The sequence below is a fragment of the Capsicum annuum genome, chromosome 2, assembly GCF_002878395.1.
Source record: "Capsicum annuum cultivar UCD-10X-F1 chromosome 2, UCD10Xv1.1, whole genome shotgun sequence".
In the NCBI taxonomy this organism is placed as follows: domain Eukaryota; kingdom Viridiplantae; phylum Streptophyta; class Magnoliopsida; order Solanales; family Solanaceae; genus Capsicum; species Capsicum annuum.
The window spans coordinates 41853340-41866313 of record NC_061112.1 but is presented as its reverse complement, the minus strand read 5'-3'; positions in this window follow the sequence as shown (position 1 = coordinate 41866313).

Here is a 12974-nt window from a genome sequence, read left to right as displayed (position 1 = left end):
ACGGTTTTATATTTGAAGTTTTATTTTCAAGTGAATGAGATTTTAAGTTATATCACTAATCATTAAAAGTACAAGCTAAACATGAATGTCTTATTGTTAATGTACCTTTTACAAGTTATCTAAGAGATTTATCAATTAATGAATATTGACTTTTAACAAAATTTATGGCGGAAGATGAGGCATGGCAAAATTGTCTAACAAAGAGTTTTATATATTCCTGTCCCTCTACAAGTTTTACCCAAGTTGTTAAAAGGCTATATTTTGATTTTCTTATCGCCATGTGAAGAACGGATAAATTTACTAGTTAATTATTAAATTTACTAAAATAAACCATATCAATGCATGCTTTATATTTGTTTGGAAGGAATATCCGTGATGAATATTGAAATGAAGAATAATTTGTGATCCCTGTCGCATATTAGTAGGTCATCTTAACAAAAATAGTTTTTTCATATTAGTTGTTCACCTTATTAAATCTAAAAAGTATTAATTAAATTTTTTTCTATATTACTTGTAGTTAATTTTTTTGAAAGTGTTCAACTTGTCTGTAAAATTCTCAAAAAATTTTAAGGGGTGAATTAATAATTTATATTTTGAAAAGAAAAAATGTGATATAAGATGAAGGAAATTATATAAAAACTTAAACATAAATTTGTGGTTGTGGAGAGTTAAGTGGTAATGCTCCTTCTATCCATTTTACAATTTGGCGTAAGCTCATTTCTTAAGGAAAGACGTGAATATATTTGTTTCAAAAAGAAATTTTATCATTGGTTGGATTTCATTTATTGTAAATTTTATGGGATGTACTAACAGGACAATTCTACTTCCAATTGACTTTCTAAATAATTAGATCTTGCACTTTCTAAATAATTAGATCTTGTTATATCTCAAATTCAGCATATTCGTAAAATAACATAGGACCATTACCCCCCCCCCCCCCCCCCCCCCCCCCCCCCCCCGCAAAATAATATAGAAGAATAATCTATCCTCAACACCAAAAATAGAAACAAAATGGTTTTTTTATTAGTTGATTGATCGGGTCCATTAAATGGTATAATAACTCTTTCTTCAAAAGAAATTTATGGATACTTTGTTTTTTGTCTGTTAACTGGATGCATAGATAAATAAAATTAAAGTGTACATACAAACTTTAACTCCAATTAGTTTAGGTTAATAGCAAACAAACAGTGGTTTTGTCCCACTTGTGGATCATTAGATATTTTTCAAAATTAATTCCTAATAAGTCTGCCCAAACTGCTTCACGATCATGCACTGGAAGAACTATAAAAACTTGTGTTTCATTAAAAAATGTCGATGTTGCTCCATGTTTAGCTAGCAATCTACTACCCTTTTATGCTCCCTATAGTTATGGTGCACCACTAGTCCTCCCATCTTTCTTAGCCTTAACATGCAATCATCAATAAAATCATTATAGAGAAGATTTCCCTCCTTTAACATCATTAAAATCTCTTGAGAATCAATACTAATCTCTATGGGGAGAAAGTTATGGTTTTCAACAATTTTAAGCCCCTCATTAAGAGCTCCATTTGGTTATTGGTATCATTGGGATAGCTTTTTCTAAAGCCCAAGACCCAGTTCCCATTGTGATAACTCCACCAATTATTCCCTTTTCAGAGTTTCCAAGGCAAGAACCATTAATATTCAACTTGTAGTTACATCTTTGAGGAGGATTCCATTTCACATTAAGAGATATCTTATGGCTTGTGTTGGTTCTCTTGTTACTGAGTTAGTTGAACTCAATTACTTTAGCATAAGTATGAGGACGACCCTTCTTTGGGTCTTGTGGTTAAAAACATTGAACTTTCTGTACTTCCAAATGGTCAACAAGTAGTAAGGGAGGAGTTCTTTTCGAAGTAGGAGCCTATCATAATCTCTATTCTAGATGATTTTCCAAATTGAGCTCCAATTGAAAGGTGGGAGGGTAGATAGGGTAAGCCTTGAGAGGGGTCGCTAGGTTTATTGAAGAGGTCCCTTCAAAAAACATGAGTACAAGGGCACTCAAAGAATATATGGGTGATGTCCTCATTGTGGGAGTCAAAAATTAAGCATATAGGTTTGATGTTTATCCCCATATTAGAGTGAGTAAAGTTGGTTGGGAGCCTGATATGTCAAAAAGCCAAGGAAAGAAGTTGATTTTATTTGGAGTATGGATTTTTCTGATCCAATAAAAGTTTTTCCTCTCACCGTCAGTATCCTTTCTTCTCTTGTTGGCTAGGGAGTGATAACTAGTGGCACTAGAAAAGATCCTATTACTACTTAACCTCTTATGAATCCGAAAGTTAGGAAAGAAAAAGAAATAATTAATTATGTGGTGTATGATCTCTAGAGGGATGTCCATGGAAAGGGTATTGTTAAACAATAGAATTTTGAGACGAAATAATTAATAATTGAGACAAGAAATATATTGTAATAATTATTTTATTAATTTTAATATATGAGTATTACAATCTCTATGAATCCTCTGATTCACCTTTTCAAATATAAATTCAAGAGTTTCGCGCTTAATCTTGAATTTAAACTCGATTTGTGAATTTGATGGATTTGAACTTGACTTGTACTTGGATTCAAGAGTTTTTGGGATTATTCTTGAATTTTGTAGTCTTTATCTTGAATCTTGATGATCTGATCTTGAATGCTTGAATTTGTAGAGAAATCTGCAGCGTTTGATCCACGACCTCTCTCTTGCTTTTTGTTGGTCCTTTTTTTGAATTATGAGACCCTTATTTATAGTTGCAGGAAGTAAAGAGTGATGGTGAATACGAATTTCTTTCGACCAATCAGATTTAAGTGACATGACGCATTTTTATGGACTTTGATTTCATTAGGCTTGTTGCATCATTTTGATACATATCATGATCCTATTGGCTCCTTCAATTGACTTGGCATGCCACATCATTTACCACATGATACCAAATTGGGACTCTGAAATGTGTGATCATCTTAGACTTAGCAAAATGAACTCATCATTTGTAACTCAAATTAATAGATTAATCCAACAAAAATTGGATTTTAATTCAATTGATATTTGTTTAAACTTAAATAATTAATTTAATTATATCAATTCATAATATTTATTTAGACTAATACAATTAAAATTTATATGATCACAAATACCCCATTTCAAGACTTGATGAAGTATTTAATTCTTTAAAGTCTAGACTTGAAGTATCTCTCTTGATGTCTTAATTGCAATAATATTAGTATGAAGAAAATCATAGATCTCTTTATGTAATATCAAATGAAAATATGGTGAACTGAATTAAATATTTCTATTTGTAGAAATATCAAATATTTTTTTCTTTAGGCTCGCGTGAGATTCCATCATTAGGAATTTGTCCTTTATAGCATTCAATGCTGATGCATGATCATGAGCAGCCCTTTGTTTCTTTATTTATTATTTTTTGGAAGCAACATGAAAAATTTTTGGATTCCATATTTTTCTTTATTTAGGCCTAGGATACGTTCTCCCTATTTTCATTGGCTTAGGGAACCCACTTCCGCCTCAAGACCTTGCCTTATTTGACTTGAATTGTGACGCAACCACCGCCTCTTTTACTCTCTATACCAGTGAGAAAAGGCCGTGCAAAGCACGAGCCCAATATTTATTCTAAATTAATATTATAATAATAATTATATTAATAATTATTATTTATTATTTAAATATATATAAGTATATTTAAAAAGTTTAATTCATAATCAGAATTAAACACTATAAATATATAAATTACTAAAAAGAGTGAAAAATAAAATTTGATGGATCTATATTACTATTTTTTAGATAACACAGGTTCAGTACATGTTATTTTTTTGTCTCAATTTATGCGATATAAATAAAATTTAGATAATCAATCATACTTTTAATATATTTTTAGATATGTTAAGCTGTTAACTACTGTAACTTATAATTATTTTTTTTAATTTTTAAATAATATATGTTACTCTCTTTTTTCAAACTTTTATAGCGTTGATAGTCAATTATATTTTAAAAATAATTTAAGTTTATAATTATTGTGATTTATAATATTTTTCTTTTATTCCAATTTAAGTGGCATTGATATAATTTAAAAAGTCAATCAAATATTTTATAGCTTTTAAATTTTTTAAGTTGTTAATTATTGTGATTTATAATACTTTGTACGTATTTTTTTTAAATATATAATGGATTAATTTTTTTTTAGATATTTTAAGCTATTAACCATTGTAATTTATAATAATTTTTTGTAATTTTTAAATAATTTATGTTACTCTCCCTGTTTAAAATTTTGTGGCATTGATAGTCAATTACATTTTTTAATAATCTAAGATTTTAATGATTGTGATTTATAAACTTTTCATTATATTCCAATTTAAGTGACATAATGCTTAGACCATAATAATTAAATAGAGGTGATATAGTAAAATCACGATTGAAGCAGCAAATCAAATGTCTTAAATGACTCACAATAACTAATTAGAATTGATATCACAAAATTACTATAAAAAATACTTTATGAAAAAAAATTAAGTGGACCTCATATAAGACGTGAATTTAATTTAAAATATCAAGAGTTAACTTATCATTTTATATCTATGTTACCTTTTTTTATTAAATATATATTTTTTAATATTTTGATAACTTATAATAATTAATTAGGGTAGTATTTAGTAAAATTATGATTAAAGCGCCTGACGTAGACATGTCATAAATGTCTAGTTTAATTTTTTATTAAATATTATTATTTTTTAATATATAAATAACTTATAATAATTAATTAGGAGTAATATAGTAAAATTACGAAGCAAGCAGCTGAAGCAGATATGTCGACGAAGAGCTGCTTCAGCCGCCCAACTTTCTCTTATATTGCCCGTGCTTTGCACGGACCTAATAAATTCTAACGTTAATTTTTTAGGCGATATATCTAAATTCATAAGATTAAAAAATATTTAAATGTATTTTATATATCTTTAATTTGCTGCTTCAAACTTTTAAACTCTTATTTTTTAAGCTCCGTAACAAATCAACAAAGGAGTACTAATATTAGAAATCAAATACTGCCATTTAGTGGATTAAGAAAATTTTGAGGCTAACAGCTAAACATATTACTATTATTTAAATAATAATAATAAATTGTGATGAAATTTTAAATAATAGATAAATAAAATACAATGACTTTTTAAATCAGTAAGGGCAAGACCCAACTCCAAAACAAAATTTAAGCTAAGCATCAATGCTTCTAGAGTATTCTGTAACAGTAAAAAAGGGTAAAATGAGGCGGTGGGTATAACTAACTACTCTCTGCTCTTCTCCTACTGTCCAACCCAACTCTCTCCATTTTCGGTTAATCTTCATTAACCTCATCCGCATTGTAAATGAAACTTCTCCGTGCTCTCATTTACAACTTTGCTTACTTCCACTCTGTTGCTTGTTTTGTCTGTCCTATCAAAATTTGTTTTCTTTAAATTTGTTGATCTCTATTGGCAAAATTTGTTTATTTTCAACTTTTTGTAGATCTGATTTTGGACTTAAAGATGATGAAGATAAATTTTGATTCGAGAATTAAAATATTATTTGTTAGATTTTGTAAAGTAAATTCTCGATTATGAAGAAGAGTTCGATTGATTCAACAAATCATTGATCGGGAATTTTAAGAACATTCAAGATTGTTGAAGTTGATACTGCTAAATTCCCGCACCTGGAATGTTGCAATTCAATTTATGTGATTTTTCAATAGAAAACGTCGCTGATGCTAGCATGTTAAATGACCATCAGTATGTTGTTTAGGGAAAGTTGGAAACACAGTTAAAGAAGAAAGATGATGAATATGCAGGATGGAAAACGTGGTTAGCTACAAATAATTATATAACCAAAATGACGAAAATACCCCTTGATTAAGCAGGCATGTTGACAGTGTGGTCCTTGCTTAGCTCCCAACTCCCTCTTATTATATATGAGAAAATACATGTGATGGACTATTGAAATTCACAATCCACTGCAGTAATTTTGTATTGGTCTGGGCTGAAGATATCATGTTGTGTAGTGGTCGCCAACGATAAGTGATTCATTCAATCACTTTTTTTCTTATTTATTAGATTCTTTTCAGAATCACTTTTTTTGGAATCACATATTTTAATAACTTTGTCTTCCAGTGAGTACAATAAATTAAGAGAGTAACTTTTATTGATCTTTCATAATTAACATCTACCTATCTAGGTAATATTTTATTTCCACATTTTTGTTTTGTTTCTTTTCTTTTTTCCTTCTGTTTTTTATCATGCAATAATCGACTTAAAGGGGTAAGAGTTTAAATTTGTCTCCGTACACCTTCAGATCAATCAATTTGGTTTCAATAAAGTCACTATGCAACAATCAATTTAGGGTGCAAGAGTTTAACTTTGTCTCCGTACGTCTTAACCGATCAATTTGTCTTCAAAATGGTGATTATGCAACAAACGGTGGGAGAGTTTAACTTCGCATGTGTATACCTTAAGATCGATAAATTTGACTCCAAGATGGTGATTATGCAACAATCCACTTAGGGTACGAGAGTTTAATTTTGTCTTCGTACACCTTAAGGCTGACTAATTTAGCTTCAAGATGGTGACATTGGTTCTAGCATACGTGGCCATTTGTTATTGAATAATCCCACAACATAAAGGGAGTTTCTGTCAGCAACCATTTGTGCAGGTATTTGACCAAACTTTAACTTTATATTTAACTAAACTTCTTCCATTCATGCAGATTGTAGCAATGGTTCACTTTAAGGATTATATCTCTCCATCCTCCAAAAATAAATATCTCCTCATCGAGGTTGATGATGGTACAATTTTATCTAAGCTACTGACTCATGCTCCAATGATCAGTAGGCATGTGGTTGCATTGCCATCCTTGAGAAATTCCCTCCATATGTTGAACTGGACTTCAGAACATGACATTGGTTCTAACCGATTCCTTAAAGTATGGTCTCTTCAAACTCTAAACCAACATTAATTGAATATTGCTAGCACCCTAACTTGCTTAGGGCATCGAATACTCCAAGGCAATATACGTTGGGGTAGTGCCATAGAGATTGACGGTGAATTTCATCATACTCAAAGATACTGAGTATGGGTTGAAGACATATTGGTTAGAAGTCAACAAACTTTGAAGGTAACAAAAGTATATTATGTCGTTTACGCTTTTCTGTTTACCTATGATTGAAGTTCAAACATATTGCAAGCCTTTCTTGAAGCTTGGTGTTCAAAGACAAAGACGTTTCTGACATCAGTTGGAAAGTTGTCCATATCCATTTAGGATTTGCATGAAATTGGGGGCCTACCCATTAGAGGTCTTCCTTATGAAGAAGTAGTGTCTAGATTCAAAGAGCTCATCGATGTTACTGAAAATAATGAGAGATTCATTCCTCATACTTGTGGATTCTTATTTGTAATGTTCCAACATCTTTAAAAAAAAGAGTATCATAATCCAAGAGTTAATCTCAGCAAGTGGATAAAGTTTTAGCGTAAAAGAGTCTTGAGATATGAGCCAGCTCCATTGAGGAAGGACAAAAAATTTATTCGCTTGAAGTCAACACATAACCCAGCTAGGACTATTCTTAAAGTAGCAAAGTGGTCAAACACAGATGATGCGATATTTTCCAAACTTGGAATAAGGTATGAACATAGGACTGATACATATTTGGTAGCATTTTCTCATGTTGGTTGTGCACCTTTGTGTTTTCTTCTAAGGATAGGAATTTCATTTTTTTGGGAACTTTTAGAATTGCAGTTATGATGGCCAATAATCAAACTTTTAGTCTTGTTGTTCCTGTTAGTCAAGAATTTATAATGGTTTAAACAAGATTATCAAATATTTGCAACTTGATTACATCAAAGTATCCTTTCCAATCTATAAGTGTATGGTTGGCTTGCTTACTAGTTCAAGACATTATTTTCTTCCTAGTTAGTCATCCACTTCATTAATGGAAGTATGTTCTGGAGAAGGTGCTGTAAGATATTTTGATTAAGAGCATGCCATTAAGTGTATCCATCGGGGAGATAACATTTATTGGACTTCTATCATGCCAAATAAGTCTAATCTTTGCTATTTTATAGATAATGATAAAGATGCAGATTCAGAGATAAGCTACTTCATGAGCTTCTGTTTTAGCTTTCTCTCTTTGAGGTATGGAGACGCATTCTTCCTGGAGCCATATAGCCCGCATCGATTTACCCGTCAGTTTGAATTCTATCAAATTCTCCCTCGCAACTTGGAAAGTGATATTTCCAGTGCATCACTTGATGAAGGCCTTATATTTTATCGCATTTGTGTGCCACATGGATCCATGGCAAAGTCAACTTTCCTATGGCTACACTTAATGTGCAAAAGTACTCCTCCACTGTGTATAAATCTTGGTGGGACAAAGTTCATGGAAACTTTCTTAAAGCTAACTTACAATATTTAGTGAATGTCGTGGGTCTTGTTACTGACACTCTTCAAGAACATAGTGAGAAGGTCCCAGATATGGTCAAGCATGTTATCTTTAAATTTAAAGTAGTCATTCCATACACAGTCAAGGGCCCTCTATATATAGAGACTCAAAAAGAAGAGTTGCTTGCACGGACTCCACAGGCTTATAACAAATGACCATCTCAAGATGAGAGTGATAGTATTCATGGAGATCATTGTTGGAAGAAGGTGAAACCATCTTTGGACAATCCTGGTGATACTAACTTGCATATGGAAATTCTTGATAGTAGTGATAGTTCATCGAGGACTTCACCATCCATTGAAAAGGTAATGACGTAACTCCATATTATTTCATAGCTTATGAATTGCCTTTATATATATATATATACACACACACATACACACACTTATACATACATATATATATATATATATATTCCATATATCATGTTTTTCTTTGTGTGTGCAACTAGGAAATGTCCAAATTTTGGAAGATCCTTGCCAAAGTAAGCCACAAGATAGTAGTGGGTTAGTAGCAGGTCCAGACTCAAGAGAGTTACTTTTTTCATCCAAAGAGGTCACTTCTAATCTTCGCGGTAAAGTCAAAGTACATGTAGAATCAACTTCCCCCAGCGACCAATGGTAACCTTGTCTGATTTTTATGGCAAGAAAGTTGTCTCAGAGCTTAAAAGGGATTTATCATGAAAGCCTGGGCTAGTATCCATACTAAACTCACAGGCCTTACTATGGATCATGTTTCTTATATCCAAGATAATGTCGAATTCATACTCAATGACATGAGCGGAATGGGTGCAGATATTTTCCTTTTTGTAAAATCTGTTAGGGTCTTTCTTTGGGCTTGCAACTTTCTATGACCAAGCACGATCCACACTTACTGATAACGTTACAAAAATTGAAAGTCAGAGTCATATTTGAAAACCAAATAGCATCTTGAGCTTGGATTGAGGGAAAAGGATGAGAAATATGAAGAAGTATCTATTTCTTGCAAATCCCTTGAGAAAGTGAGAAAGAAGGTGAAGAGGTTAAAAACTCATCAAGATTGCTGCTAAGCAAGAAGTTAAAGAGGTGGAATCCTAAGTTTCAGCTATCGAGGAAGAGTTCCACAAGTGTTCTAACGTCTCCCTAGTAACAACAAATGCCTCAAATGTCGTAGTATAGAAGAAGAAGTAAGTCTTAGAGGCTAGTCTTAATATTTAGTTAATTATAAGCTATACTTAGATTAGCCTTAGGAGATATATTTCCTTTTCTTCAAACTTTCTTATCATTTTATTTTAACCTTTTATTGAGTAGTTAGATATATTAGTTGCAATAGAAGCTCCTTTTTTTAATATTGCACATTTCTTTCAATATTCCTTTTAGATTTCAACTTCACGAATTGCTCACTTATTTGATGTATTGACATTAAGGTATTAAATCCTGGCTTTCTCTTCTAACTTATTGCCCATCGGCCTCATGTCTTTATCTCACAATTGAGCTGGAGTTGAAACTTCAGCTTGGAAGCCTTAAGAATTAAAGTTTTTAACTTGCAAATTTGATAATTGCAGGCTTGACAGATTTGTGCCCTAAATTGTGAGGTTTGGGTATTACAAATCCTATTGAAGAAGCTACTTTCTTTTTGACGGGCTGCCTTCACTGAGCCACAAATATTTGGCATAAGATCAAAATTTAATCAAAACATTTGGAGAGTTAACTTTTATATGGTAGATCAAGCAAGAACATGTATTTTTTTTTGACACACATGCAACTGATCTTAGAACAAAATTTTGAGCACTGAAGTACCGCGGTAAAGTGGATCGATAAGTCCCAACATAGTTCTGGGTGAGTGTTTCTTTATAATATTATTTTTTTATCCTAACCTTTTCCTAGGTCACCTCTTTCGAGGTTTTGAACCTAGCGGACTTTTTTTGAGTCATAAATAGTTTATACTCTTGCGGGCCAGGAGTAAATATGGAATTTATGCTCATGCCTTAAGGAGATTTAATTTCCTTCAAGGATAGTACTTCTTCAAGAACTTGGCATTGATAGTATTAATTTTTTTGTCATCTACATCGACAAGATTGTAAGAACCATTTGAATATATCTTTTATATGATAGATGGTTGTAACGTCCTGAATCAGGGTGTAACGCCCCGAGTCTGTACCCCAGACACTACACGATGCTCATAATCCTGGCGGACCAAGCTAACCCATGACTGGTACCTGCTGAAATAACTGAATAATACTATAGTATATGGAAATTAGACGGAAAGCATGCCATAAGATTCAATACTGTAATAAAACTGAATATGGTATAACATTACCAAAACTGAAACATCTATCTGAAAATACACTAGTCCAAAAAAGCCTCTAAACTGTCTAAAATATAGAGTTGATGGGACAAGTCCCCAACTAACTCCAGCTACTGAAATAAAACTGAAATGCTGAAATAATAATCATGTCCTTGAACTATGATGACTCACCATTAACTCTGACTGCTGAAAATCTGTAACTGCTAGGGATGATCGGGAACTCATGCATCTGAACCTATAATATAAGACATCATAGCGCAAGAGAAAAGTATGCATCAATACTTTGAATGTATTGGTATGCTAAGTGAGGTAGGCTGAAATGCATGGGTTCATATGCATGAACAATACTGTCTGAATAACATGAATACTATTGAATGGGAGTACATGCATGAATACGTATACTATAACTGAGATCGTAATAACAATGGATACTGAGTCTGAATACTGATTAACTAATATATGAGTATACTGATACTGAATTACTAATAACTAAATAACTGCATCTGATAGTCTTGATTCTGTGGGACTATACTAAGTTCCGTACTGAACGGAGTGACTGTGTCTGACAATTCTGAATCTGTAGAATTGAACTAAGTTTTGTACTAAGACTGAATCTAAAACTGAGATTGTGAGAGGTAATCATCTAACCTACATGCCCCTTTCTAAATAGATTGGGGTTCAACCTATAACCCCAGTTGGAAGGGTGCCAATACCGTGCCACGAGTAAACACAATCTGTGAGTTAACCCTCTTTAACAGGATGCTCTTTCATCAACCCTCGCTGGCAAGAAAACTCGAATGAGATGTATCAACCCTCATAATATCTAGTAAGAAGATATCTCAACTTACGCTGGCTACGTAGTTCTATAATGTAGGGATTGCTACTAAGGGTCAAACCCTCTGCTGGCAGGAATGGCTCCATTCCTGGGTTAACTCGATGCTGAATCTTATTCTCAACTTAATAGACACTGAACTGATTTCTAGTTCATACTAGGCTTGACTAAATTGTTAATAATTATACTTTCTAACTGAATTATATAGAGTTCACTGAGTTCCATTAACTGACGGAATACTACTAAATTCTGTTAACTGGCTGAATTTATTGAGGCCTGAATTGAATACTGAACTGGACTGGACTGATACTGAGTCTATTGAGTTTTTCCTGAGTTTTGTAACTGACCGAGAGTACTACTGATCGTGACATGACTGATTCTATCTTAAGACTAACCATGGCTCTAGGTAATCAGCTAAATTGTCGAGTATTAAATTCCCTCAGGACTCGATAGCATAACTTATAAGACATAGCACAATCTTGAAATATGATAAATAACAACTTGATCATCATTCATTCATTGGGACACTCTAGCAAACACTTCCATGTCATGAACTTGAATACATGCTATCATGATATAATTTTATTATTTAATTCTCATGAATAACTCATCAAATACTTTGAGGGCATAAGATATGCGCATAATACTAATCAATACATGAACATCACAGTTTCAAGGATTTAACATGAATTCACATGATACTACATACATGATAGTTGTTTTTACATAAATCTTGCACTTAATCCTAGAATAGAAATTCAATCAACATTATAATCATGAATACACTTGAATCCAAATTATGGAAAGCATAAAATCAAGCTACTTGAAGTTTTAAAGAGTTTCTTAAACTCTAAGGGTGGTAGGAACCCTTGGATGAACACTTGACATACCTTGGTTGCTAAATTCTTGAAGATTAATAGTGGAATATTGAGCCTTGAATTTGAAATTCAATCATCTAGGGTTCTTATTCTTGAGCAATTTCAGAGAAAGTAAGTATATTTTGCTCAATGAAGGCTGAATCTCGTGTTTTAAGGCTGAATAGGGGTGGGGAAAAGATGCTAATACCCCTAAGGACACGGCTTTTTAATGCATAAAAATCAAACTGTCGACGCACGAGACGATAAACAGTGTTGTTGGTATCGATGTGATAGCCAATGAGCCGTGTCAATTCATTGGAAATTGCCACTGGAAGACAAGGAAAAATATTGATCGACACGATGGCCGACACACCGCATCGAGATTGCATTGATGCACTATTTTAGATTTCCAAACATGGTCCAAATGAGGTCCAAAAAATACGAAACCCACCCGGGAACACCTACTGACATTCCTGATCATGAATTAACCTAAAGATTGACATTTTAAGGTTATAAGAGTCGTGAAATAGC